The sequence below is a fragment of the Thalassophryne amazonica genome, chromosome 9 (assembly GCF_902500255.1).
Source record: "Thalassophryne amazonica chromosome 9, fThaAma1.1, whole genome shotgun sequence".
Taxonomy (NCBI): domain Eukaryota; kingdom Metazoa; phylum Chordata; class Actinopteri; order Batrachoidiformes; family Batrachoididae; genus Thalassophryne; species Thalassophryne amazonica.
The window spans coordinates 96,583,253-96,610,685 of record NC_047111.1 but is presented as its reverse complement, the minus strand read 5'-3'; the positions used below and the strand labels follow the sequence as shown (position 1 = coordinate 96,610,685).

At 40.9% G+C, this 27,433-nt stretch overlaps 1 protein-coding gene and 1 long non-coding RNA gene across 2 annotated transcripts in view; one reads left to right on the top strand and one right to left on the bottom strand.

The window, feature by feature from the left end:
* The window catches only part of LOC117517679 (protocadherin alpha-C2-like), a 56,955-nt gene that overhangs the window by 1,799 nt on the left and 27,723 nt on the right, over positions 1–27,433 (bottom strand). The window lies entirely within an intron of this gene.
* Positions 23,867–26,909, top strand: LOC117517681. The gene is made up of 3 exons (XR_004562795.1): positions 23,867–23,877; positions 24,335–24,336; positions 26,832–26,909. It is a non-coding gene; the product is annotated as an uncharacterized LOC117517681 (long non-coding RNA).

The window sequence follows — 27,433 nt, the reverse complement described above, 5'->3', positions numbered from 1 at the left end:
CTTTCCTTCTAACAACACTCAATAAGCGTTTTGGGAACTGAGGACACTAATTGTTGAAGCTTTATAAGTGGAATTCTTTCCCATTCTTGATTGATGTACGACTTTAGTTGTTCAACAGTCCGGGGTCTCCGTTGTCATATTTTGTGCTTCATAATGTGCCACACATTTTCAGTGGGTGACAGGTCTGAACTGCAGGCAGGCCAGTCTAGTACCCGCAATCTTTTTCTATGAAGCCACGCTGTTGTAACACGTGCAGAATGTGGCTTGGCATTGTCTTGCTGAAATAAGCAGGGACGTTCCTGAAAAAGACGTTGCTTGGATGACAGCATGTGTTGCTCCAAAACCTGGATGTACCTTTCAGCATTGATGATGCATCACAGATGTGTAAGTTGCTCATGCCATGGGCACTAACACATCCCCATACCATCACAGATGCTGGCTTTTGAACGTTGCACTGGTAACAATCTGGGCAGGTGATGGTCTAGTGGTTAAGGCATTGGGCTTGAGACCAGAGGATCCTCAGTTCAAATCCCAGCCTGACTCGAAAATCACTAAGGGCCCTTGGGCAAGGTCCTTAATCCCCTAGTTGCTCCTGGTGTGTACTGAGCACCTTACATGGCAGCAGCCTCACATCGGGGTGAATGTGACACATTATTGTAAATTGCTTTGAGCATCTGATGCAGATGGAAAAGCACTATATAAATGCAGTCCATTTACCATTTATGGTCTTTTTCCTCTTTTGTCCGGAGGACATGACGTCCATGATTTCCGTGATTTCCAACAACAATTTGAAATGTGGACTCATCAGACCACAGCACACTTTTCCACTTTGCGTCTGTCCATTTCAAATGAGCTCGGGCCCAGAGAAGGCAGCAGTGTTTCTGGATGTTGTTTATGTATGGCTTTTGCTTTGCATGGCAGAGTTTTAACTTGCACTTGTAGATGTAGAGACAAACTGTGTTAACTGACAACGGTTTTCTGAAGTGTTCCTCAGTTGAGAGATGGCTCTCACTAAAGTGGTGAATGAGCTTCTGCTTACAATGGACACCACTATGGTTATGGTGCTGTTAGATCTTAGTGCTGCATTTGATACTGTGGATCATCATATTCTACTTGATAGACTGGAAAATCATTTTGGGATTACTGGGAGTGCTCTTGCATGGTTGACGTCATACTTGACCAGTCATTCTCACTGTGTTTTGAACAGTAACATGACCTCTAACCTTAGTAACATGAAATTTGGGGTTCCACAGGGGTCCATCTTAGGCTCCCTGCTTTTCTCCCTTTATATAGCACCCCTTGGGCACATATTGTGGTGCTTTGGGATTACCTTTCACTGCTATGCTGATGATAGTCAGTTATACATGCCAATAACTGCTGGTAATCTTATTCACATAAAATCCTTAGAAGATTGCATTGCATCAGTGAGAAGATGGATGTTGAGAATCTTGCTACTTTTAAACTCTGATAAGACTGAAATGATGGTTCTTGGTCCAGTGAGACATCGGCGTCAATTTGACCAATTAACGCTTAGCCTAGGCTTGTGTGTCATACATCACACTGACAAAGTGAGGAACCTAGGGGTAAATTTTGATCCTACATTGTCCTTTGACCTCCACATTAGAAATATTATGAGGACTACTTTCTTCCACCTTCGAAATATAGCGAAGATTCGTCCCATCCTGTCTATGACTGATGCTGAAACCCTGATCAATGCCTTTATCTCTTCAAGACTGGACTACTGCAATGTTCTATTTTTTGGTTTACCGTAGTCCAGCATTAGGGCTCTCAATTTGGTTCATAATGCTGCAGCCAGACATTTGACACGAAGCAGAAAGTTCGACGGCATTACACCCATTTTGGCATCCCTTCACTGGCTTCCTGTCCCAGTGAGATCAGATTTTAAGGTTCTGCTACTAGTCTATAAAATTGTTCACGGCCTGGTACCTCCCTACCTAGCTGACCTAATTAAACCTTACGTACCGGCCTGGGCTTTGTGTTCTCAAGGTGCAGGACTACTTTGTGTCCCTAGGGTGAATAAGAAGTCTGCGGGTCCCAGAGCTTTCTCTTGTCATGCCCCTGATCTGTGGAAGGATATCCTTGCATCAATAAAACAGTCAGATTCTGTGGAGACTTTCAAGTCCAGACTTAAGACGCACTTATTTTCCCTTTAGTATGGCTAGCATACTGGCATAGTATAGTTCTATGCTTTTTACTCTTTTAATTCATTTTATCAGGAAACGGAGCGGGCCGTGGTCTCAACTTTACCTAAATTCTGGGTCTTTTAGTGAAGCTTAGGGCTAGTAGCCGGAAATGAAGTATTTCCTGTTTTTCTTGTTGTTTAATGCTGGCAAATTATACTGTATTTCTTATCTTTCTGATGCCTGATTCTGTTTTTTTTTCTCTCTGTTTAAGGTGCACCTCCATCCAGAGATGGGTGTGGTATTTGAGCTGGAGACCCTCCTGTCCTGTGCACCAACAGCATTTCCTGTATATTCATTTTGTGAATTCTGTAATCTATGTCTGTAGCATGGCCCAAGCAGAGGGTCACCCCTTTGGGTCTGGTCTGCTTGAGGTTTCTTCCTCAGAGGGAGTTTTTCCTTACCACTGTTGCTCTGGGGGGTTGGTAGGGTTGGACCTTGCTTGTGTGAAGCGCCTTGAGGCAATTCTGTTGTGATTTGGCGCTATATAAATGAAAAAAAAAAGAAAAATCCTGAGCCCACGTGGTAAGATCTTTTACACAATGATGTCGGTTTTTAATGCAGTGCCGCCTGAGGGATCAAAGGTCACGGCATTCAATGTTGATTTTCGGCCTTGCCGCTTACGTGTAGAAAGTTCTCCAGATTCTCTGAATCTTCTGATCATATTATGAACTGTAGATGATGGAATCACTAAATTCCTTGTAACTGAATGTTGAGAAACATTGTTCTTAAACTGTTTTTTCACGCTGTTCACAAAGCGGTGATCCTTGCCTCATCTTTGCTTGTGAACGGCTGAGTCTTTTGGGGATGCTCCTTTTATACCCAATCATGACACTAAACATACCACTGTCCCAGCTTTTTTGAAACATGTTGCAGGCATCCATTTCAAAATGAATGAGCAAATATTTACACAAAAACAATACATTTTATCAGTTTGAACATTAAATATCTTGTCTTTGTGGTGTATTCAGTTGAATATAGGTTGAAGAGGATTTGCAAATCATTGTATTCTGTTTTTATTTACATTTCGCACAATGTCCCAACTTCATTGGAATTGGAGTTGTACTTTGAAAAAGTAATCCAATTACTGATTACTCCTTGAAAAAGTAACTTAGTTACTTTACTGATTTGTCAGTTTTAAAAGTAACTAAGTTAGATTACGAGTTACTTTATTAGTTACTTTCAGCTGCTGCTGACAACACCCCCTGCCACCCCAACATGAAATTGATAAGCGGTTTTGCCAATACTCACTTTACAGTCACCCTTTCTTGACTTCAATGAACATAAATACTTGTTTTATAAAAAACAGAATAGTCAGTCTTTCTTGACCTCAAATTTAACTGTTAACAGCACTGTAACAGTAAAACTTGCAATTTCTAGCCTACACTCTTTTATAAATGCAACTATTAAATTCTAACATTTAAATTCTCTCTACACATTGTAGTTGTTGAAATTATTACTATTATTATTATTATTATTAGTAGTAGTAGTAGTAGTAGTAGTAGTAGTAGTAGTAGTATTAATATTATTATATTACTACTGTGGGTGTGTTGTGGGGGGGGGGGGGCTGCCTGCCCCACGCCCCCTTTCCATCTGGATTTGTTCCTGCTTTGGCATTTGAGCAGAAAGAATGGATAACGTTTATTTATGCAGAAAACACGACCAGACTGACAGGTAAGAAAATTATATCAGAGGTTTTTTTTGTCATGTAATCCTCAGAAAGAGAGTTTAGGCGCATTTGAGTGGAAAAAAAGTCTTAACTGTTCATGTGTTGCGGATCAGCTGTTTTTACCGAGAAGACACAGAGCGGTGCTCAGAGTTTTAAATAAAGGGGAAAAACGTGTAAAAATATCTTTGTAAAGCTCAGTGCAGGTGTGCTGTTATCACCACACTTTGAGAGATGAGGACTGTTTTGTTGTGTGGGCCGCTGAAGAGGAGGTACTGCTGGCCCACCACCACCAGATGGCGCCCTGCTTGAAGTGCGGGCTTCAAGCACGAGAGGGCGTCGTAGCCACTGGGAGTGACAGCTGTCACACATCATCAGCACCAGCTGTCACTCAGCCAACTCATCAACCTCACCATAAAGGCCGGACTGCAACTCCACCTCCTCGCCGAGAAATCAGCCACTAGAAGAGGTAATACTCTGCTAAACTGAAAACTGTGTCTTAGTTTGAACTCTTTTTGCAGCCGCTTTCATGTGGTGTGCCTTATCGGTGGGATTGGAGTTTGGTGTGATCAGCAACGGCTTCGCTTCACACCCCGACCAGATAAGTGGTTAGACAGGAGCTGCACGAGTGTGTGATTGGAGGTGGAGGTGCTCCCTCCCTAAAGAACACAGACGGTGGGATTAATGAGTGTGCGAACTCACACTCATTAAAACTGTTCCTGCTCTCTGCCAGCAGTACCAGGTCTGACAGCTGGAGATGGTGGCCACCTGGGGATCCAGGACTTGGCGGCTCCGGTGTTCTTCAGATCCGTTGGCGGTGAAGGCCGTGTGGGATCCGGCTCGGTTCAGGACGGACGTCTCCTATCCTCAAGCCTGCCCACACGTCACTCAACATATAATTGTCTGTGGTACCAAAACTGTATTCGTCTGTATTCCGTTGTGCACTTCACAACATTAAATTGTTAGTGTTTGGCTTATCCATTGTCCGTTCATTTAACGCCCCCTGTTGTGGGTCCGTGTTCCTACACCTTCACAACATGTTTTTCAACTCAGAACTGCTGCTGAAAACCGCGGAGGAAACGCTTGCAGCTCAGTGAAAGTGGGCAGTACAGTCGAACCCCGACATCCCACCCATGAGCCAGTTTAATGCTGAGATTGACCCCCAATGCAAAAATAATAGGAAGGCACAGTGACTTGTAGATGTAACTTTAATCTGATTACTGATTTGGAAGTGTTAGATTACTCGTTACTGAAAAAAGCGGTCAGATTAGAGTAACCTGTTACTATCACTGGTTATAACAACTCCATCAATGTGACACCTACCGTAAAACTGTCTTTGACCTTTACACTTAAACGAAACACTCAAGTGCTTTTTTGTGGCTTTTTAAATTCTCTATAATCCCATATAGACTGAAACTAAAATGTTAAAAGGGCCCAATCATGGTTTCTCATGTACCTTCTGTCAAAGTTCCAAGTCAATAGCTTCAGCTGAGAGTGAGCACAGTCGACAATGTAGAACCACATTCATTTCTTTAGTATGAAGAAACCCTCAGTCTGTAATTGGTCTGTATTTTCTCACAGAATTAGTGTTGCCACTGAGGCACACCACCCATACCAGCTCTTTCAAAGAACATGGCTACTCTTATACCCCGTCACACATAACCAGAATCATGCAGAATGGTGCCAGAATGATGAATCACCGCACATTGGAAGAGTGTTGGGTTTCAGTTCCAAAAGGTTCTGACAGCCATCTGTGAGAGTCCACACAGTTGGTCAAAATCGGCCGGCGGCCCCGATTGTGATGTACATGTTCAAAAACCTCCGGGTGCTGTTGAGATGGGACACCTATCCGACAGCGGTCCATGTGCAGTCTAAGGACCATCTGACTGCAATTTAAATATTCTGATGGTGGCAATCAGGATCCAAAATAATTTCAATGCATACGAGGGAACCTCAAGATGGATCTGGCAAAGCCTGCTGGTATGACTTGCATGTGCCATGTATAATGTCTTCCCAAGGTCTTCCCAAGCATTATCCCAGCCAAATGCTAATCAGGACCTACGCTGCTGCACTTCTGAGGTATGACAGGATCAGGTGTTCAGAAGAATTACTACTAATTTGAATGTAAAATAATTAAAAATATATATTTAGAAGCATGCAATCACCAAATAGACTACAATTCTACACTGAAAGAAAAGAAACATAACTTAAATATGTATGTCTGACTCTCTTCAGTTTATAGTGATTTTCTATCCAATACAGATGCTCAAAGCACTTTACAATGATGCCTCACATTCACACACACACAGAGATGTCAGCGCGCTGCCATGCCTGCGGTCAAATGCACACTGGAAGTAACTTGGGGAATTAAGGTCCTTCCTACCCAAGGGGAATTTAGTGATTTTACTGTCTGATGGGGGATCAAATTGAAGCTCCTCTGGTGTCAAGCCCACCATTTTAACTTCTGGACCTTCACCTCTCCAGGAATGCATTTAACATTAATCTGCACATTATGTAACATAACATACATCATAAAGGTAACTTCCAGTTCTGTTTTCTCTTTTTTCAAGGTTTGCTGTTAACACTTGTCCAAATTCCAGGACAAGTAGAAAAGCTCTTCAGACAACAGGTAGGGGACACCAGGGCACGGTGAATCAGTAGCTATATCTGCAAAACTACATATATATTTGCAGCAGTTATGCCATATTTTTATCCATAAAGACATCTCCCTTATGAATTAGTGTTTTGTTTTTTGATACATTAAGGGTAAAACTAAGTGGCAAGTGAAGTCAGTTTTTTCCTATCAAAAGTAAATTTTGTAGATGTCAGTGTCTTTATATTTATTTCTCACAACAGAGGAATGGTGGCTCAAAAAAATTGTTATTAGAAGACTACCCCATCCTACTGATGACCATGTGTTATGTCTTCTCCAGACTATCAGCTATTTGATAACATGACTGTGCACCCGGGGCACAGTGAATCAGGGCACAGTGAATCGGGGCACAGTGAATCAGTCTAGAAAGCGATTTACTCATCCTCAGTATCAAGTGGATGACAAATATTACTTGTTGAAGCTTATACATTTATTTTTTCATGAGTTAGTTCTATAATTTGTGTATATAAACAACTGTTTTCATGTTTGAACAGAAATGATGACAGTTGTATTTATAATAGTTTCTAAAGGACTTATATCACTATATAAGTCACTCACATTACATTGCTGGTTTGCTGGATTATAGTTTGTATATATATTTAAACACCTGCAAATTACATGTGGGGAGACATAAATAACACAGCCTTATAAACAATAACTTGCTGTATTAAATCAACAATAGAATGACCTAAACTTATGCCTAATGTGTTTATGCTGATCCACTGTGCCCCGGTTTCCCCTATACTCTATTTCATTATACATCTGACTGAAATCCTTTCTTCTGATTGGCTGATGCAATACTTTTCACAATAAATCATCCAAAAGTTAACAATATCCACATTATTAACTGATTCTGCACCATTTTGGGCAACATTATGAGTGATTGCGGACCGATTTTGTCATAACGGGGAAACAATGTTTCGCGCATCCGCAGGGGTGATGCGTCGCAGATGACATCATGGCGGAGAGCAGAAGGTTTGCGTCCGTAGATACTGATGGGATAAACGCTCTTCTATCCAAGAAAGATAGTGAGAGTACCGCGAAATGTATCAAGAAAAGTTTTGCACTGTTCAAGGAGTTTTTAGCGAAGGACGACAGGAAAGATTTGCATGGTGTTTCACCCGACGAGTTCGAGAAGCTTCCCACTGCCACACTCGACCATGAACTGGGACAGTTCTATGCATCAGTGCGCTCCAAGTCTGGCCAGAGGCTGAAACACAGTACCATGAACTCACTACGGTACGGGATATCCAGGTACCTTAAGGATAAGGGTACTGAAATTATGGGGAATCCTGAGTTTGAACGGGAAATGACAGCAAATTTTTCACACAGTTGTAAAGATAAATTCATTAACTACACAGATGTATAATAAAACAAACCCAGACAGCAAACAGATCCAGGCCGGATGTAGTCCAACATCTGGTACCAATCCTGAAAACAGATCCGGTCCAGACAGTTTTTGCACCCTGGCCCAGATCTGGCACGGCTCTGCTTTACAGTTCTGGAACAGATCCAGACCAGATCTGAACTGGATCTGCAAAACACCAACCGTTTACAGACCATATCTGGCACGGATCTGGGACAGATGTGGTCCGCATCACAGCACCGTCGCAGGAACATGGGGCATAATGATAAGCAATTTTATCTGCACTCGGTAGAAACTATCCATTAGCGGTTGTAAACGCTGTACTCTGTAATCATGATCATCACTGAGGCTTTTTTAAATGCTTATTGCAAAGCGGTTTGTTTCTTTACGACAATCAAGTTTTATAAGTCCAGGGACACTGATCTGTGTGTTACAGATACAAATCAGTTTCCTCGGATCCACGGAACTTACCCCTGTAAAACTTGTTCCTGCCACGGTGCTGTGATGCGGTCCACATCTGCCCCAAATCCGTGCCAGATATGGTCTGTAAACGGTTGGTCTTTTGCAGATCCAGTTCAGATCTGGTCCGGATCTGTTCCAGAACTGTAAAGCGGAGCCGTGCCAGATCTGGGCCAGGGTGCAAAAACTGTCTGGACTGGATCTGTTTTCAGGATTGGTACCAGATGTTGGACTACATCCGGCCCAGATCTATTTGCTGTCTGGGAATGGTGACTGGTTTATCGGGCAGCATAATGCTGTCACCCCTCGGGATCATTGTTGCCCGCGGCCGAACGGCAACAATGATCCGTTGGGGTGACATTCCAATATGCTGCCTTCCAAAACAGTCACTATTTGTATAATGTTGTCTGATTTAGACAAGCACAACATTTTTGATTTAAAGTGGACACATTTTTTTTTGGTCTACATGATTAGCACTGGATTCTCAGGATAACTTTAGTGCAATGGATAACTGGCACAACTACACCTTAGACATCACCCTTTTGAAAAGGCAGGGTGTCCACTTGAATTTCCAATAGGCAGCCAGGTAGGGGTTAATTGAAGAATTACACAGGGGTCAAAGTTAAAAGCTGCTCCAATCATATTGAGACCTATACCACATTATTTGCCTGATCACAGAGATTCCAAAAAGGTATAGTATGGGCTATTTGTGACTGAACGTTATGGAGTTATAGGGTTAAAAACAGAAAGAATTATGACAAAGGTCAATTTCAGTTTGAAGAGGGGTCAGAAGTAAAAGTTCCTCTCATTTTGGAAAAAAATAATGCAAATAATTGGTTGAGTTAATAGGGTTTTAAAAAGCAATAGTTTGCATCATGTGTCATGCTTAGTTGTCATGTTACGGGGTAACATATGTCACATGGACATCAACATTGTTTCAATTTAATTTCAATTTATTTTCAATTATATAGCGCCAAATCACAACAAATTTGCCTCAAGGCGCTTCACACAAGTAAGGTGTAACATTACCAACCCCCAGAGCAAGCACACAGCGACAGTAGTAAGGAAAACTTCCTCTAAGGAAGAAACCTCAAGCAGACCAGACTCAAAGGGGTGACCCTCTGCTTGGGCCATGCTACAACACAATTTACAAAACAATTCACAAAATGAATATACAGGAAATGTTGCCAGTGCACAGGACAGGAGGGTTACAGAAACAGACACCACACCCATCTCTGGATGGAGCCACACCTCAAACAGAAAGGAAAAAAAACAAAAAACAAATCAGGCATCAGAAAGACAACAAATACAGTATAATTTGTCAGCATGAAGCAAAGACCCAGAATTTAGATAAAGCTGAGGCAGTGGCCCACTCTGTTTCCTAATAAAATTAATTTAAAAGAGTAAAAAGCATAGTAACATACTATGCCAGTATGCTAGACTGGACTGGACGGCTGGCCAAACAGATCTAGTAGGTAGAGATCTGCCTCGTACCCGCTATTAACGGACGGAGGACGGTCTGGCTCCGGGTTCCCGATCGTCAATGCAGCATTCCACGAACCGTGGCTGTTGTACCAACCACACTGGTGAGAGAGGCTGTCATTACTGTGGAAGTTAAAATTGACTGTTTGACAACCAGGCGTTGCAAGTTAAAATAAAACTTTATTTTAACTGAGTGTGGGCCCTGGTAAGAAACTCTTTAAAGACAAGTGGTCTGAGTTTCTTAGGTAAGAGTCAGCATAAAAAAAGAGCTGACTCCAAGTATAGAAGGGTCAAAGGTGACTCTGAGTTGTAGAAAATTATCACACTGCAGTGTGTTATTTCTGAATGAAATGAGGAACAAAACAGGGAAAGAAAAACCTGATGAAGTTGACTCGTGCTCTCCAATTGTGCGAAGAATGCTGGAGAATATGGGGACAATTGTCTCAGAATCAGAATCAGAATTGCCTTTATTGTCATTTGCATTGCAATGAGATTTGAGTGCAACTCCAAAAGGTGCTTTCCGTGGTGCGAGTAATTTTTAGCCAAATAAAAGATAGTGAAATTTAACAGTAAATTATTCAGAGTATATGTACAACTAAAGTAAACATAAGGTTATATATGATTATATGGGTCTGAGATTTTGGGTTCCCAGCAGGAGGTAGCTTAAGCAGAAATCAATTGGACAAACTAAAAGAAAATATGGATAAACAGAAGGCAAAGATTATGTCAAAAATGACAGTGAGGACAGTGAATGTGACAGACATAGAGAAATGTTATACCGCATTTGCCATGTGGTCAAATGAGTGTGATTTGAGAAATAAAACCAGAAAGAAGGGAGAAGGAATGTTGAAAAGAAGGAACTGGAGGGGGAAAAAAAGACACACACACATAAGTACCCAAGGGACAAACATTATCACTTAATAATCTCTTTTCTCCTCCTCCACCACCCCCCCCCCCCCCCAACACCCTCTATCTGAGCCTGGCTGTGCCCGAAGTCAAGGGTCCAAGTCCGCGAGGGGAGGACTGGTGTCCTGTGTATCACCCATCCCAACCGCCACAAGTCCAGCAGCTTGACACCGCCCAGCCAGGTCCGTCTGCTCCACCACAAGATGAGCCCTTAACACCTCCTGCACCAGACCTCCTGGATGACGATGATCCTTCAGACTCGATGGGAGGACAACCGCAACCACTCGTTGAGGTCAAAGCTGTCCACCGCTCACCTCATTACACCAGAGCCTGGGGCATCAAACAGCAAGACGTCATTGCCATGCCAATGATCGAGTTTCCTGGTGCCCATGGTGAAAATGTCCTCGTCCACTGCCATATGTGGACTGAGATGATGACTGCTGCAAAAGACTATCTCCCTCCACTCAGCCAAGGTGGACAGAGGTTTGCTGAAAAACTGGATGCTTTCTGTCATGCCTGGAGACTGACAGGTGAAGAACTGATCAGCCTTTTAAAGACACTTGTTCCAGTCCAACAATACCTGAAAATCCAAACTGTGGTTGAAACACCACCTGCACAAAGACTGAGAGCTGAAACCATCACCTGGGAAAACGCCAGCGAGTACGAACTGCATGTCAAAGCAGTTTGTGATGACATCAAGGCCAAATGTCCAGCCACAGTGGACATGGCAGTGATCCAAGCCTGCAAACAAAATCTTGGTGAAACCGTGACAGACCTTATCGTCCGGCAAGAGAAGGCGTGCATTGCATACAGTGGACATGAAAGAGTTTGAAGCTGTCCTAAAGTCCTGTCTGGTCCCTGTTTGCAGATGAAGTCATTTTCAGATAGCTACCAGTATCACTTTGGGTAGATGAGCTCATGAGAACTTGAGCACGAACACTGTCCTGACCTGTACATAAGGGTGCACTCTAAGTGCTGATACACACACACACACACACACACACACACACACACACACACACACACACACACACACACACACACACACACACACACACACACACACACACACACACACACACACACACACACACCACACACACTCTCAGACACTTGCTGTATGCTGTTCATTGGTGTGTCCAAAGCGCTTTGTATAATAAACCTGTTAATTTTGACAAACAGTCAACCTCCTGACTCTTCCTTCCACGACAGCCAGAGACCACGTGGTCCAAAATTTGAAATTTTGCCTCCACAGTGTAAACTTTGTGCTTCATGTCAAAAGTCTGGTTGCAGCATTTTGAATCAATTGGAGACCCCTAATGCTGGACTGCGGTAAACCAGAAAATAGAACATTGCAGTAGTCCAATCAAGAAGAGACAAATGCAGGAATCAGGGTCTCAGCATCAGCCATAGACAGGATAGGATGAATCTTCGCTATATTTCACAGGTGGAAGAAAGCAGTCTTCATAATATCTCTAATGTGGAGGTCAAAGGACAACGTACGATCAAAAATTACCCCAAGGTTCCTCACGTTGTCAGTGTGATGTATGACACACGATGTATGACACACATTGATGCCGATATCTCACTGCACCAAGAACCATCATTTCAGTCTTATCAGAGTTTTAAAGTATCCAGTTTTTCACTAATGCAAGGCAATCTTCTAAGGATTTTATGTGGATGAGATTACCAGTAGTTATCGGCATGTAATAACTAAGTATCATCAGCATAGCAGTGAAAAGCAATCCCAAAATGCCGCAATATGTGCTCAAGGTGTGCTATATAAAGGGAGAAAAGCAGCGGGCCTAAGACAGACCCCTGTGGAACCCCAAATTTCATGTCAATAAAGGCCCGGTCCCACTGGCGTTTAGGAAGATTTGCGTATGAACTGCACACAGGATTGGTTCATATTCGCTAAACGTCTGCAATATCCGTGAAACATGCTTGCACGAGTTGGCCGACAACCGCACACGTCCACAATTATCCGCAGAGACACGTTTTTCCATTGCCAGGATTTTTGAGCTGCACAAAATTTTGGCTGCGGATGACATCCGCCTTACACACTCAATACATACTCAATCTATGTTCTGTATATCCGCCGTTATCTGCTGATATCCGCAACTGACAGGGATTTGCGGCTTGGCAGCACACTGGGACAGTGTGTAAAACGGATATATTGCGTGCCTATCACGTCCACATCACAAACTAAAATAACATGTAGGGACTGCATACAGAGTGGCCACGAATAAAGCTGTTGTATTACTTCAGCTTTGCATCTGATTTGCAGACAATTTGCAAATGCACAACAACCACTCCATGTAAACCCAAAGTACCATGGCAGACATCGACATACCTGCCAGTCAGTGCCAGTCCAGCTGTTGAAACAGACAGATGTAGCTATGGATCCCCAAAAACGCCATCCAATAACATAAATGCGCACTGACCCGAGCATGTTTTGCTTCACACAGCAGCACGACCTGTGTCCTGATGATCCCACCCACTGTATTCACAGCTGGGCGCCGTTCTTTGTTCCACCAGCTGCCACGCACCCTGCGCTGGACGCTGTGTATATAAAATAATTATTTTGTGGCAGATTAATCATGTTTTCTGCAAATTCACCATTGAAAATGGCTCTAATCTAATCTGATGCGATCCACTGACGTCACCACTCACTGCTTGCTTACTCCAATCAACTTTTCTAAGTCCATCTGTCATTTTTGGCCACTTTTGCTGCGGACGACAACGAATGCCGAACATTTGTATACTCAATTCATGTGCAATTAATCCCCTCCCCAGTGGGACCGGGCCTTAAGGTTAGAGGTAGTGTTATTGTACAAAACACAGTGAGAATGACTGGTCAGATATGATGTCAACCATGCAAGGGCACTCCCAGTAATCCCAAAATGATTCTCCAGCCTATCGAGTAGAATATGATGATCCACAGTATCAAATGCAGCACTAAGATCTAACAGCACCACAACCGTAGTGGTGTCCGAATCCACTGCAAGCAGAAGATCATTCACTACTTTAGTGAGAGCCGGTTATGTGGAATGATATTTTCTAAAAGCAGCCTGCAGTGGCTCAAAGAGATTATTGTCAGTAAGGTGGTCCACAAGCTGCAGTGAAACCACCTTTTCCAGAATTTTAGAGCAAAGTGATTGATTTGATGGTTTAATCACTGCAGATTTGAAACATTTAGGAACACATCCAGAAAAAATGACAGATTAATAATTTCCAGTAGCCAGATCAAGAGTGGGCCACAGGTCCTTAAACAGTTTTGTTGGTATAGGATCAAATAAGGAGGTTGTACTTTTTGTAGACATTACAAGTTTCATCAGCATGCCTAGTGAGAAACTATCAAATTCTGTAAATCTAGGTAATGCCTCAGTAATGGCACCCACCTCAATAGCAGGGTGTAGTGGCTGGGTTAAGGCATGGTGAGATATGTTTAACCTAATGTATTCTATTTTGTTCTCAAAGTAATCCTAGAATTCTTGTGCTGTAAAAGGAAGGAGAGCGACTTACAGGTGGTTGTCCATGAATAAGTGCTGCCACCATGTCGAACAAGAGGGTTAATAAAGGTGGCGCAATCATGTCACATGTAGTTTTGAACGCTGAGTTTAAACTATCCACAAGACTGTCTACTGGCTGGGCATTTTCCAAACGTGAAGCTAAGATATCAGGCAGTCTAACTTCGAATTCAGTCGTAGTTGAGGAGTTGATGCGTGATAAATAAGGTTGTTGTTCCACTAAACATGGCAGCAAAACTGTAAATCTAAGAAGTGAGTGATCAGAGACCACTTATGTAAAAGGCATGATGTCAATATTCGTGACAGCAATACCACGTGTGAGAACCAAATCCACCGTATTTCCATTAATGTGTGTCGAGTCCTGAATGCATTACTCAAATCCAAATGCAGCCACAATTCCCATAAATGATTTGCAGAGGGGATCAGAAGGCTTATTTAAGTCACCAATAATCAGACTGTTACCTGCACTGGTTGACAAGTTAGAGATGAATGCACCAAATTCATCTAAGAATTCAGAGTATGGGCCAGGGGGCCTATATACAGTGACAAAGTAATGCGGCTGATTTTTATTCTTCTGACCTTGGCAATACAGAGTATCGTGGGCAGAGCGGAGAACCAGATGTTCAAATGAGTTATATTTGTCACCCCCAACAGCTAATAAGCTAAACCTAGATTTATAAATAAGAGCAACACCCCAGCCAGAGAGAACATAGAGAGGGCCGACTCCCACAAAATGATGTAATCTGGACGCCATTTTGATTGTGTGTAACTGGGGTAGCTTGGCTGCTGAGTGGAGTGACGTTTTGTAAACAAAACTTCTCTTGAGTGTACTACAAGCTACTGTAATGCAATGTAATGAATTTGACTTTAGAACACAAGGAAGTACTATTACAAACATTTATTTAAACAGCTGTTGTGAGTGTGGAGTGTATAGAGTGGAAAATAAGGCACTGAAAGTATATTATAACCTAGGCATCTTTTAGATTTTTAGTTTTATATTTTCTGTTGTGTTTTTAATCAGGTTCTTTTCGTCTCTTTCTCTAAAATTGTATTGTAGCACTAATAGTTATTATTACGATTATTTTTGTTGTTGCTATTATTATTAATATATAAAAAAATAAATTTAAAATTATTACAATTTGTAATACATTTGACTCTTTTACGACAACAAACGCTGAGCCATTATTATACAGAAAAAAATGCACACAAACATGCTGACAGCTGCAACAATTTAATGCTAACTTTAACATTGAAAATGCTATAGACATGCTAACGCGGTAACATCGGTCCTGTTTTTAAGTTAGAAAATACATCTATCAACTGCTTCAGAAGACCATAACAGGTCGGTTTAACATAAAAAAGGTAAATATTACTCACAGACATATGCTCTTTAGGGTTTTAGTGGGGGGAAATTAAGATAAAGCGAAATAAAACAATGAATCAATGAAGCATTAGATGAAGCACTGCTTCGATCTGCGAATCACTGCTTCGATTGGTTCAAGGTTCAAAGCAAAACCGCGCTGCAGAAAAATTGATTACAGACCCGCTGCAGGGTCTGTAATCAATGTAGAGAAATGATCATTTTCCTGACACCCCTAAAAACAACAGCCACTCTGAAGGACTGATAAGGGAATTGTTAAGAAAAAAAGGTTACTGATGTTGGCGGATCGAATCATTTCTTATCGATACCCTTTGGAAAGGAGTAGAATGCCACTTCCTTGTTTGTTTTAGTGTACTTGGTGCAAGTGATAGGTTGCTGGTATGATAGTTATGATCCATGGTCATGAAAAATGCACATAAACAGAAACTTTTGTCTCTAATACGACTCTAGAGTGACACAAAGACTGCCATTGTGCGTCTATAGCAACACCCAGTTACACACATTCAAAATGGCTGTCAGCGCTCAGCCAATTACAATGCAGCATATAGGAAGTCGGCCTTCTCTATGTTCTCTCTGACCCCCGCCTTGCTTCACATCATGAGGGATGTGACTAAATGTGTATGCCGGTGGGCAGGCCTCATTTAAGGGGAGGACAGCTGTAGGTTTAAGCCAGGTTTCACACAACCCCATCATATCTAAGTGATGATCAATAATTAGATCATTAATCAACAATGATTTTGAAGATAGTGATCTTATATTAATAAGACCCAGACTAAGGAACTCAGTGGGGTTGACAGTTGGACTGTTTGGATTTAGGGGTGGTTCCAGAGTAGCATATATTAGATGCCTGAAAGTAGGTTTAGGTTTGAGACATTCCACGCTGGTTGTGGGGTAGCAGACAGGAAATATTTAATAATGCTGGAACAGCCAACGGGCCATCCTCAATTTCAATGTCATCCAGTGTAGTACTTGGCATTAAGTTTGGAAATCATATCCCCCTATGATTTTTATGGACACGTCTACGGAAACAGGCCACAGTCTCAACTTGATGAATTTCCCTCCCTGGCACATAAACTGCACTATCACCATAGTGGATTTTCTGCACTAATTTCCCCGTTAAGCTATGAATACACATACTTTCAGCTAAGCGAACATTTCGGCCACAATCTCACACACTGCTTTGATTACCTGTTCTACGCATGGAGGCACACGCGCGTAGTGGCTCGTTCAGCCAATTACAAACACACGCGCGCAACTGAGTGACTATTCCATCTGGCCACACACTCACATGTTGTTTGGATCACTTTTTCTTCGCATGTACATGCGCGCACGCCGTCATGTGAAACACACATTCCTGCCAGTGCACCCTCCTCCTGATGAGAGGTCAGTTTAGCGCTGAGAGTGTGAAGACAAGCAAGATGTGACTGCGTGGGTGAGTAAGTGAGTGAGTGAGTGACAGTTCCAATGTTGGTGGTGTCTGATAGCAGTCTGTGTCATTTGACTGTTGTCTGAAATATGCAGGTGTGCACGAGGCAGTCCGGATGCGTTCTGACACAGCTGACCACGCCTCTTTTTCTTGCGACTGCATCTGGATTATGACCATATTTGCTGTGTAGGCCTGGTTCCTGCACATTCTTGCAATGCATGACAGGTGCTTTAACTTTTGACCCCTGTACAAACTTCAATTGACCTTTTGACCTTCAATTTTTGTATTTGTTTTTTGTTTTTTTTTTACTTCATAACTCCATGGAATTCAGTTACAGATAGTCCAAATTATACCTTTTTGAAATCTTTATGATCAGACAAATAATATGGAATATTTTTCAATATGACTGGAGCATTTTTACATTTTGACCCCTGTGTAATTCTTCAATTGACCCCTACCTGGCCACCTATTGAAAATTCAAGTGGACACTGCTTTTTCAAAAAAGTAACATCTAAGGAGTATTTGTGCTAAATTTGGTGCTTGCATCACCATTTGAAGGATTGCTCTGTAAATATTCTCTCATCTACTGCACTATTTCTGATTGGCTCTCTTCAGGAATCTTTGGGATGCTTCTCCCATGGATAAATCTCAGAAAACACACACAGCCGCACACTGAAACCACTGATGGAGTGCACCTTTGCAGTATATCTCACAAGATGGGATTTAGCCTGAATATGACATATTAATGGACATTACACAATGACAGAAAAAGCAAAACATAAAGATAAATTTTGTGGAAGTACTCGTAATGTCAACCAGAATTGAATATAAAACGGAAATGTTGCTTAGATTTGGACACTGTGATTTGAAGTACAGTTGTAGGAGACAGAGACACCCATTCTTGCGCACTGAAGGATTGATCCTTTAGTGCATGAATGTAAATGTGACAGATACAGAAATGAATGAAAAACACCACAAATGAAAAAAATATATTTGTAACGATTATTATACAGACAAGGAAAAATAAAAGACATGATTAGTTATTACACTCAAGAAGTTTAGAGAAGTAACAACAACAACAAAAGGAAAGAGGACATTAGGGGAGATGAGGACAGAGGGGAGGGGAGGCAGGAAGTACGGGACTAAAAAAAAAAAAAAAAAAAGCAATGGGTGAATTTTGCAGACACATTGCTCTCAGGCCCACACCAGTTCCCTTTGCACTGACCTACTTTCACTCTGCATTTTATTTAGATCAAACACAGGCGTTTGCAAAAAGATTCTGTTTGATTTTTTTTCTTGTAGGCTATTTATGACATTGCTGGAGTTCTGAAATGGTTTCAACCGCTGTCCCTTTGGGATGTGTGCTATTCTGAATATACGCACTGTCTGTACACACTTTATCCCATTGAGCTCTGATGATGAGTTCAAGCGCAAGAGCAAATCACATGTGGAGAATAATGGCAGCAGATGTGGACGCTGACAGTTGTTTCCACTGTCAGCTTTCAACTGACGCTGCCAAACCATGATGTTACCAACAGGAAATGTCAAATACTGTGACATTTAGCGACCAAAGCAGAGCACTGAATGAAAGAAGACAGACACATAAATAATTTGTGCTCTGCATACTAAAAGAGAGAAGTATTCATTTTAAACTACACGACCAAGTTAACATATGGAGGCCCAAGATTTTAAATAAATCATTTGTAATCAAAGAGAGAAATAGCAATTTGAACTGCAAAGATAACCAATCAATGAGTTACAGTAACAATGTGAGCGAGTGTTTCACATAAACTACAGAGACTGTGGCTGCCCACCATAGCCTAATTTATCCCACCACGATATCATAATGAGCCAAAGTCTCATATTAACACAAAAGATCACTACAAATGTGCTTCAGCAAACTGTCAGTCAGAAAACTCCCTCCAGCTCTACCACATTCTCATTGTATGAGCTCATGTACTGGAAACATTTCATTAATATCACACTGCATAAATACTCTGTTGTAGCATGCTCTATGTGCCATGATATAAATGAGCAAGTAAATATGCACAGGTGTGCAATTGTGTTTTTGACTATGTATGACTTCATCATGGCTTCTGTGTGACTAAATTATGACATCATTCACACCAATCAATCATAAATAGTTTGCTGATCAATATATGCTTTAGATCATCCATCTCAGCTTCTTGGTTGTTGAGATATACAAAAAAGGTGGTTTTCGGGCCATGTTTTTTGACCGCTGACCAATCTACTACAAAATCTAATCATCTCAAGATATCTGTCAAAGTACTATTCCCACCAAGTTTGAAGTAAATTTGTCCAGCTGACTTTGAGTTATCTTGTCCACATAGACACACACACCAGTGAAAATAATACCCTCCTTTGCCAGCCTGCAGGGTAAAAATACAAACGAAAGTACCTAACAACTAACAACTGGATTTTACTACAACTTTGGCACAAGGGTGCATCTACATTGTCACAACACTGACACTGATTGTGACAGCGTAAACTTTTTTGGTCCTGCACATGTTTTCACAACCAAACAAAACAAGTTTCCAGTTCTAGACTGCTCATGTACTACATTATCCGTGTAATGTGGAGTTGTATCAAGAAGCGCATCTGGTGTAAAACCTGGTGACCACAAGCAATAACAAGAGCAATCAGAGATTTCTGATGTACGCCAATCTGGATCACCTCCAAAATTCAGTGGAGTCTTCCATGCCCTAATATCTATCTGTGGTGCACGTCTGGTGAGAATCCGTGAAGTAGTTTTGAAGAAATCCTACAAAGCAAAACACACAAAGGTAATAAAAGGTAATAAAAGTAAAAATACTCTCGTAGAATGTACTGTGTATTATATTACTGTATTATAATTCCCAATGTAATAATGTGTTTAACACTTTAATGCAGCAGTTGGTAAATGTGTAACAACTTTTAATCTATTTATAAATTACTTTAGATACAGCTGGGGAGCGTGTGAATCTTCCCTTGTGGACCAATGAAGCATTATTAACATAAATGTCTTTTTTTTTTTTTTTGTAAACGTTCACTTTTGATGCTCTGTGTGCTTCTTACCCTGTGTGCTGCCAAACAGCACTGCTAGAACCTCAATTTCCCTGAGGGAGTCTTCCCTAGGGATCAATATCAAAATCAATGTTTAATCTAATCTAATAATAATAATACATTTATTGATTATATTATGTACTGTTAATCTGAATCTGCAAAGTAAGCTGAGTAATCTGTCTCTGAGATGTAGCGGTTGGGAGTATAAAATTGTAGAAAATAGACATACTCAAGTAAGATACAAACGTCTCAGATTTATACAACATCCCTTTCAACCACAGATTTTGGACAAAAGCTTCAGTTTTTATTCTTCAAACTTATACAGTGCTTTCATCATCATTTGTTTTCCTAAAAAACATAAAAGTAAATCAGTTCAACAACTGTACTTAATTTCTTGACTGGCTCAAATGTGTGCTAGTAGATTTTGTGTTTTGACCAAAGTCCACCTCATGTACTGTGGATTATAGGTTTAACTTTTGGCTATGTCATCATTATTTATATCAATACAACCAGTTAGTGTAAGATAACATTGCAACATAGATATAAAATTATTTGAAAGAACACAAACATCTTTATAATTGTAGCTTCTCAAGTTTGTTCTCAAAGTGCACCAGATTGATGCTTGAAGGTCTGAGGTCCATTCATCTCATTCTCACAAAATCCTGCAGGAAACAAGTTGATAAAGTGCTTTTGTTTTCATCTCCATCTTCCATGTCATACAATGTTCTGTTATGTGGTGCTACGATTACAGCAAAATCTCCACAAAATAGTGTTTTAGTGTGCGGTGGATACTCTGTGACAAAAGTTTATTTCAGGAATCCAGTGGTGAAAAGTGATTAAAGATCTGCTGATTTTTGCATGAAAAGGTGTGTGTGCACGTCAAAAGAAGTAAAATGAGAAAAAAAGAGAGACCCTTTCAGGGCTCTGGCAACAGATATTTGAGTTCATTCTCTATTCTTTGAGGTAAACTTCCAAATAGAAATTTGATTTTTATATGTCTGACTACAATGTGTCAGGCCATTTAGCAAATCCATTTAGGGTGTATCCAATAACTTTATGGTATTTAATTGGTAGAAAATACTCCTACAAAGCCCAGTGCTGTGCAAAAAAAGTATTGGGTTTACCATGTTCATTACAGATGGATGTTATGTAGACCGTGTATATCAAACAATCAGAGTGGCACCTGTCCTTCCTTTTAAACAACATAGTTTGAGCTGCAAAGCACTGTGGAATGAAGGAAGCAGATGGAAGTGAAAGGATTTCTGGCTTGTCAATGGACTGATGCCATACTGACATAATGCACAGTGGACAGAGGCCACCAAAGCTCCCTGAGGTGAAGGTGTGTAGCAGCAAAGTAATGTTTTTTTTTTTAATTAATTAATTGTTTCTGTGTTTCATGTTATTTTGTTTAATGGTTGTTCCATGCTTGTCTTTTATGCATGTAATACCAGCTCTCATAATTTTAAACTTTTCCCTTTCCATAGATAGGGAAAAGTGGGTTTGATGATGAAATCATTTTTAGCTGTTCTGCAAGGCAGAAAGAGGATATTGTAATGGATATGTATGTGTTTGTCTGTTTCCTTGTTGGTCTGCCTGTCCACAGTGATATCTTTGATGGCAGTGGGCATTTTCAGTCAGTCTTAGTGAATAAACTCTCTGGACCATTTTCTCAAAACAGACCATGTCAAAGTCATAGATCTAAAGTCAAATCAGAGGTTTTCTTTTAAAATACATTAATGAGCATATCTCAAGAAAGACATGAAATGTAATATTCTGCACAGACTTTGTTCTCCTATGATTAACAAATACATCAGTACTGTGGAGTTAATTATGTTACTTTATAATGCTGTGAAGTGCAACACTTGGCTTGCAGTGGCAAGGCACTGCATCTCAACTCTTTTTTGGGGATGGTAATGCATCTTGCCACAAAGGCTTTCAAACAATTGGACTATTGTTCCAATTGTTTTCCCCAACTGTATTCCCTTCTCTTCTGGTCAACCAAGGAAAGGACATTTTGTCTGGAGACCTATTTTGCAAATAAATCATATCATGTGGAGCATAATTTTGAAAGAACATGACTTTTATGCAAAGCAACCAAGATAACTGATACTTTGGGGAATGATCGTACACAGACTGAAGTTTAAGTCTAGCAAATTTCATAAAATTTAGAAGACCTCTGTAGGATTTTTTTTTTTACAATTTCATGGGTTCTGTTTTTTTTTTTTTTTTGGTCACCATGTATATAGATAAGTGTGTGCCTTACTAAATCATGTCCACTCAGCTGCATTTACCCCAGGTGGACTCCAATGAAGCTGTAGAAATATCTCAAGGATGATCAGTGGAAACAGGAGCACCTGAGCTCAATTTTGAGCTACATAGCAAAGGCTGTGAATACCAGTGAAGTTGGGAAGTTGTGTAAAATGTAAATAAAAACAGAATATATTGACTTGCAAATCCCCTTCAACCTATATTCAATTGAATACACCACACAGACAAGATATTTAATGTTCAAACTGACAGACTTTTTGTTTCACATTCACATTTCAAAAAAGTTGGGCAACAAAAGACTGGGAAAGGAACACCTGTTTGGAACATTCCACAGGTGAACAGGTTAACAGGAAACAGGTGAGTGTCATGATTGGGTACAAAAGGAACATCCCCAAAATGAATGATGAAAAATAGTCCAAAAGTTTAAGAACAATGTTTCTCAATGTTTAATTGCAAGGAATTTAGGGATTCCATCATCTACAGTCCATAATATAATCAGAAGATTCAGAGAATCTGGAGAACTTTCTACACGTAAGCGGCAAGGCCGAAAATCAATGCTGAATGCCCGTGACCTTTGATCCCTATGGCGGCACAGCATTAAAAACCAACATCATTGTGTAAAGGATTTAATCGCGTGGGCACAGGAACACTTCAGAAAACCATTGTCAGTTAACACAGTTCGTCGCTACATCTACAACTGCAAGTTAAAACTCTACCATGGAAAGCGAAAGCCATACATCAACAACATCCAAAAATGCCACCACCTTCTCTGGGCCTGAGCTCATTTGAAATGTTGGAAATCATGGACGTTGCGTCCTCCAGAAAAAAAGTGGAAAAAGTGTTAGTGCCCATGGCATGGGCAACTTACACATCTGTGATGGCACCATCAATGCTGAAAGGTACATCCAGGTTTTGGAGCAACACATGCTGCCATCCAAACAACGTCTTTTCAGGGACATCCTGCTTATTTCAGCAAGACAATGCCAGGCCTCATTCTGCACATGTTACAACAGCGTGGCTTTGTAGTAAAAGAGCAGGTACTAGAATGGCCTGCCAGACCTGTCACCCATTGAAAATATGTGGCGCATTATGAAGTGCAAAATACGACAACGGAGACCCCGGACTGTTGAACAACTGAAATCGTACATCAAGCAAGAATGGGAAAGAATTCCACCTACAAAGCTTCAACAATTAGTGTCCTCAGTTCCCAAATGCTTATTAAGTGTTGTTAGAAGGAAAGATGATGTAACACAGTGGTAAACATACCACTGTCCCAGCTTTTTTGAAACGTGTTGCAGGCATCCATTTCAAAATGAGCAAATATTTGCACAAAAACAATAAAGTTTATCAGTTTGAACATTAAATATCTTGTCTTGTGGTGTATTCAATTGAATATAGGTTGAAGAGGATTTGCAAATCATTGTATTCTGTTGTTATTTACATTTTACACAAAGTGCCAACTTCACTGGAATTGGGGTTGTCTATATATATATATATATATATATATATATATATATATATATATATATATATATATATATATATATATATAATATATATATGCATTTGTTTTTTTTGTTTTTTTGCTTCTTATCTATATGTGATTTATTTGCAGTTCAGTAACAAAGCTTCATGAACATCCTGAAATGTAAAGTGGGTGTGTGAAGTCCAATCAAATGAAAACTGTCTGCATCCGAGGACATACTTTGTGCACAGAGTGTGATGAATCCAAGCCTCTGACACTGTTAATTAGAATCCTGGTGCAGGTATTAATCAGAGATATTCCTGTGTGTGCATGGAGCTTAGAGGAGTGTGCATGATGTTTGACGAGCTTCTCAGAACCTCTGTACCTCCAACATGAATGACTATTTTGAACAACCATATTTGTCTGCAAACATGTGAGATTATGCAGGTCAGTCAATCTCCTTGAGAGATGTTTGCCAGGACGCCTGCTATAGCTATCTGAGAGACCTCATTTTATTTAACCTGATGTCCCACATTTAAAGTGTCAGCTCCAGCTCAGAAGAAATCTCTGCTGTGGTCACATGCACACTTTAACTGCACAGACAAGGCACGTATCCAACGCGCTACATTATATCTCCTCAGATCATCCTAATACCTGTCCTTGCCAACTCCTCTTCTTTTTTTATCCCCACTCCCTACTCCTTCTACCGTTTTTTCCCATCTCTATGTCTTCCATTCAGAGAGATATGACTGGTTGCCATGGAAACTGCCTTCGCCCACTCCCTGCTGATGGAGGGTGCGGCTGCTGCAGCAATCTCTCAGTTAGACAGTGTTGCTTAGCAGCAGGTCACATGGTGTTACCTAGCAACAACACTACTGCAGAAACCTGCCAATCCTCTTAAGCCCCCCCCCCCCCCCCCCCCCCCCCCCCCCCCCATTGCTGCTGTGCTCTTCCTCACAATAATTGCTGTCAGGGCTACAGGATCCCCCCCATTATTTATTTTTATTTATTTATACATTACAGGACCTATAACAGCTCCTCGCTCCCTCTGGTTTTACATGGTTGTCAACCCGTCCGCATCAAAGGTCACCTACAAAAACATAAATTTCATGGTGCCGCATTCACATGAATGAGACGAGCTCGCTGTAATAACAATTCACTGCAGATGCGAAAATGCGTCGCAAAACGGCGCCCCTTCCCGACGCATCGTTAGGGAGCGCCAATCTGCACTGAGCCACTCCTCACACATTATAGTTCCTAATGCAACAAGGCACCGCTGGTAAGTCTGCAGCCGCACTCTGCTTAAACACAGCACTTCACAGTCTTTACACAATCGGAGACACGGCTGTGCGTCCACATGACAACAACACAACGTTGTTTCTGCTGCAACCTGGCAGAGAATCACTGGTAAACCTTCTGCAATTCCCCGGCTGGAATTTCTGCAGAGAACAGTCTTCACCTCCACATGCACGCTGACAGTAAATAGGATATTTCACTGACTCGTTGACTAATTGACTATGATGCTCCGCTTCACCCTGAAGTGCCATACCTATGTTCTAATTCCTGCTCGAAGACAGAAAATCAATGGAAGGAAATGTGGCTGAAAGATGGAGCAAACAGCTCACACTGTTTCAAACAAAACAGTCTCATAATTTGAACTGCAAACGATTTCCAGCTGAGCAGCAGCAGCCGCACTCCTCGTTCTCTTCTTTTAAAAAGACATCTAAATACTACTCACCAGTTTGCTCGAAGCAAATCTAGATATGAATAATAAAGCATAGGTCATCTGTAAGGCCAATTCTATTTACGCTTAAAAGTGTTGCCACATAATTTCAAAGTTCTCACCTGCTGAAGGCCACTATATTTCTTTGAAATCTCTGCATGCTGCTGAGATCTATTAGAGGAAGGCATAACTATTTATCTTTGGTTATGCCTAAAGGTCCCTGAGTTTTTGACATCTCAGTCAGGCGCATTAACATGAGAATTAAAGACCTGTGAGTATAAAGACAGTTATGGCCATAGCAATTGGACATTTAACCCCAACAACCTTGATCTTCATCCAAATCAATCAATCAATTTCAATCAATTTTATTTATATAGCGCCAAATCACAACAAACAGTTGCCCCAAGGCGCCTTATATTGTAAGGCAAGGCCATACAATAATTACGGAAAAACCCCAACGGTCAAAACGACCCCCTGTGAGCAAGCACTTGGCAACAGTGGGAAGGAAAAACTCCCTTTTAACAGGAAGAAACCTCCAGCAGAACCAGGCTCAGGGAGGGGCAGTCTTCTGCTGGGACTGGTTGGGGCTGAGGGAGAGAACCAGGAAAAAGACATGCTGTGGAGGGGAGCAGAGATCAATCACTAATGATTAAATGCAGAAGTGGTGCATACAGAGCAAAAAGAGAAAGAAACAGTGCATCATGGGAACCCCCCAGCAGTCTAAGTCTATAGCAGCATAACTAAGGGATGGCTCAGGGTCACCTGATCCAGCCCTAACTATAAGCTTTAGCAAAAAGGAAAGTTTTAAGCCTAATCTTAAAAGTAGAGAGGGTGTCTGTCTCCCTGATCTGAATTGGGAGCTGGTTCCACAGGAGAGGAGCCTGAAAGCTGAAGGCTCTGCCTCCCATTCTACTCTACAAACCCTAGGAACTACAAGTAAGCCTGCAGTCTGAGAGCGAAGCGCTCTATTGGGGTGATATGGTACTATGAGGTCCCTAAGATAAGATGGGACCTGATTATTCAAAACCTTATAAGTAAGAAGAAGAATTTTAAATTCTATTCTAGAATTAACAGGAAGCCAATGAAGAGAGGCCAATATGGGTAAGATATGCTCTCTCCTTCTAGTCCCTGTTAGCACTCTAGCTGCAGCATTTTGAATTAACTGAAGGCTTTTCAGGGAAAATTTAGGACAACTTGATAATAATGAATTACAAATGACTGACCTCTGGCTGACCATGCCAGGGCAGTTCTGGAATCTCCTGAAGTGTGTGTCACATTTGGTCAAGATTGGTTTGAAAATCAAATTCCTTGACTTTGACCTTTGCTGTTACTTGATACAGCAACGAAGATGAGCAGTTCAAAAAACAGATGTGTACAAATGACTTTGACTCCAATGATTGACCTTTGGCAAATTTGACCTTCCTGAACAATTCTGGAACCCACCTTCATGCGTGCGCCAAGTGTGGTGCAAAATCACACTGAAAAAAAATTGACTTGTGGCCCCCAAGGACTAAGACGCCGTTTTATGGCCAAAGAGAATTTTTTTTTTTAGACTTCGAGAATAAAGTCATAATATTACGAGAATAAAGTCGTAATATTATGAGAATAAAGTCGTAGTTTTAAGACTTCAAGAATAAAGTCATAATTTTACAAGAAAAAGTCATAATATTATGAGAATACAGTCGTAATATTACAAGAATAAAGTTGTAATTTTACGAGAATAAAGTCATAATATTACGAGAATAAATTCATAATTTTACGAGAATAAAGTCATAATATAATATTTCGACTTTATTCTCATAATATTACGACTTTTTGTTCTCAGAATATTACGACTTTTTTCT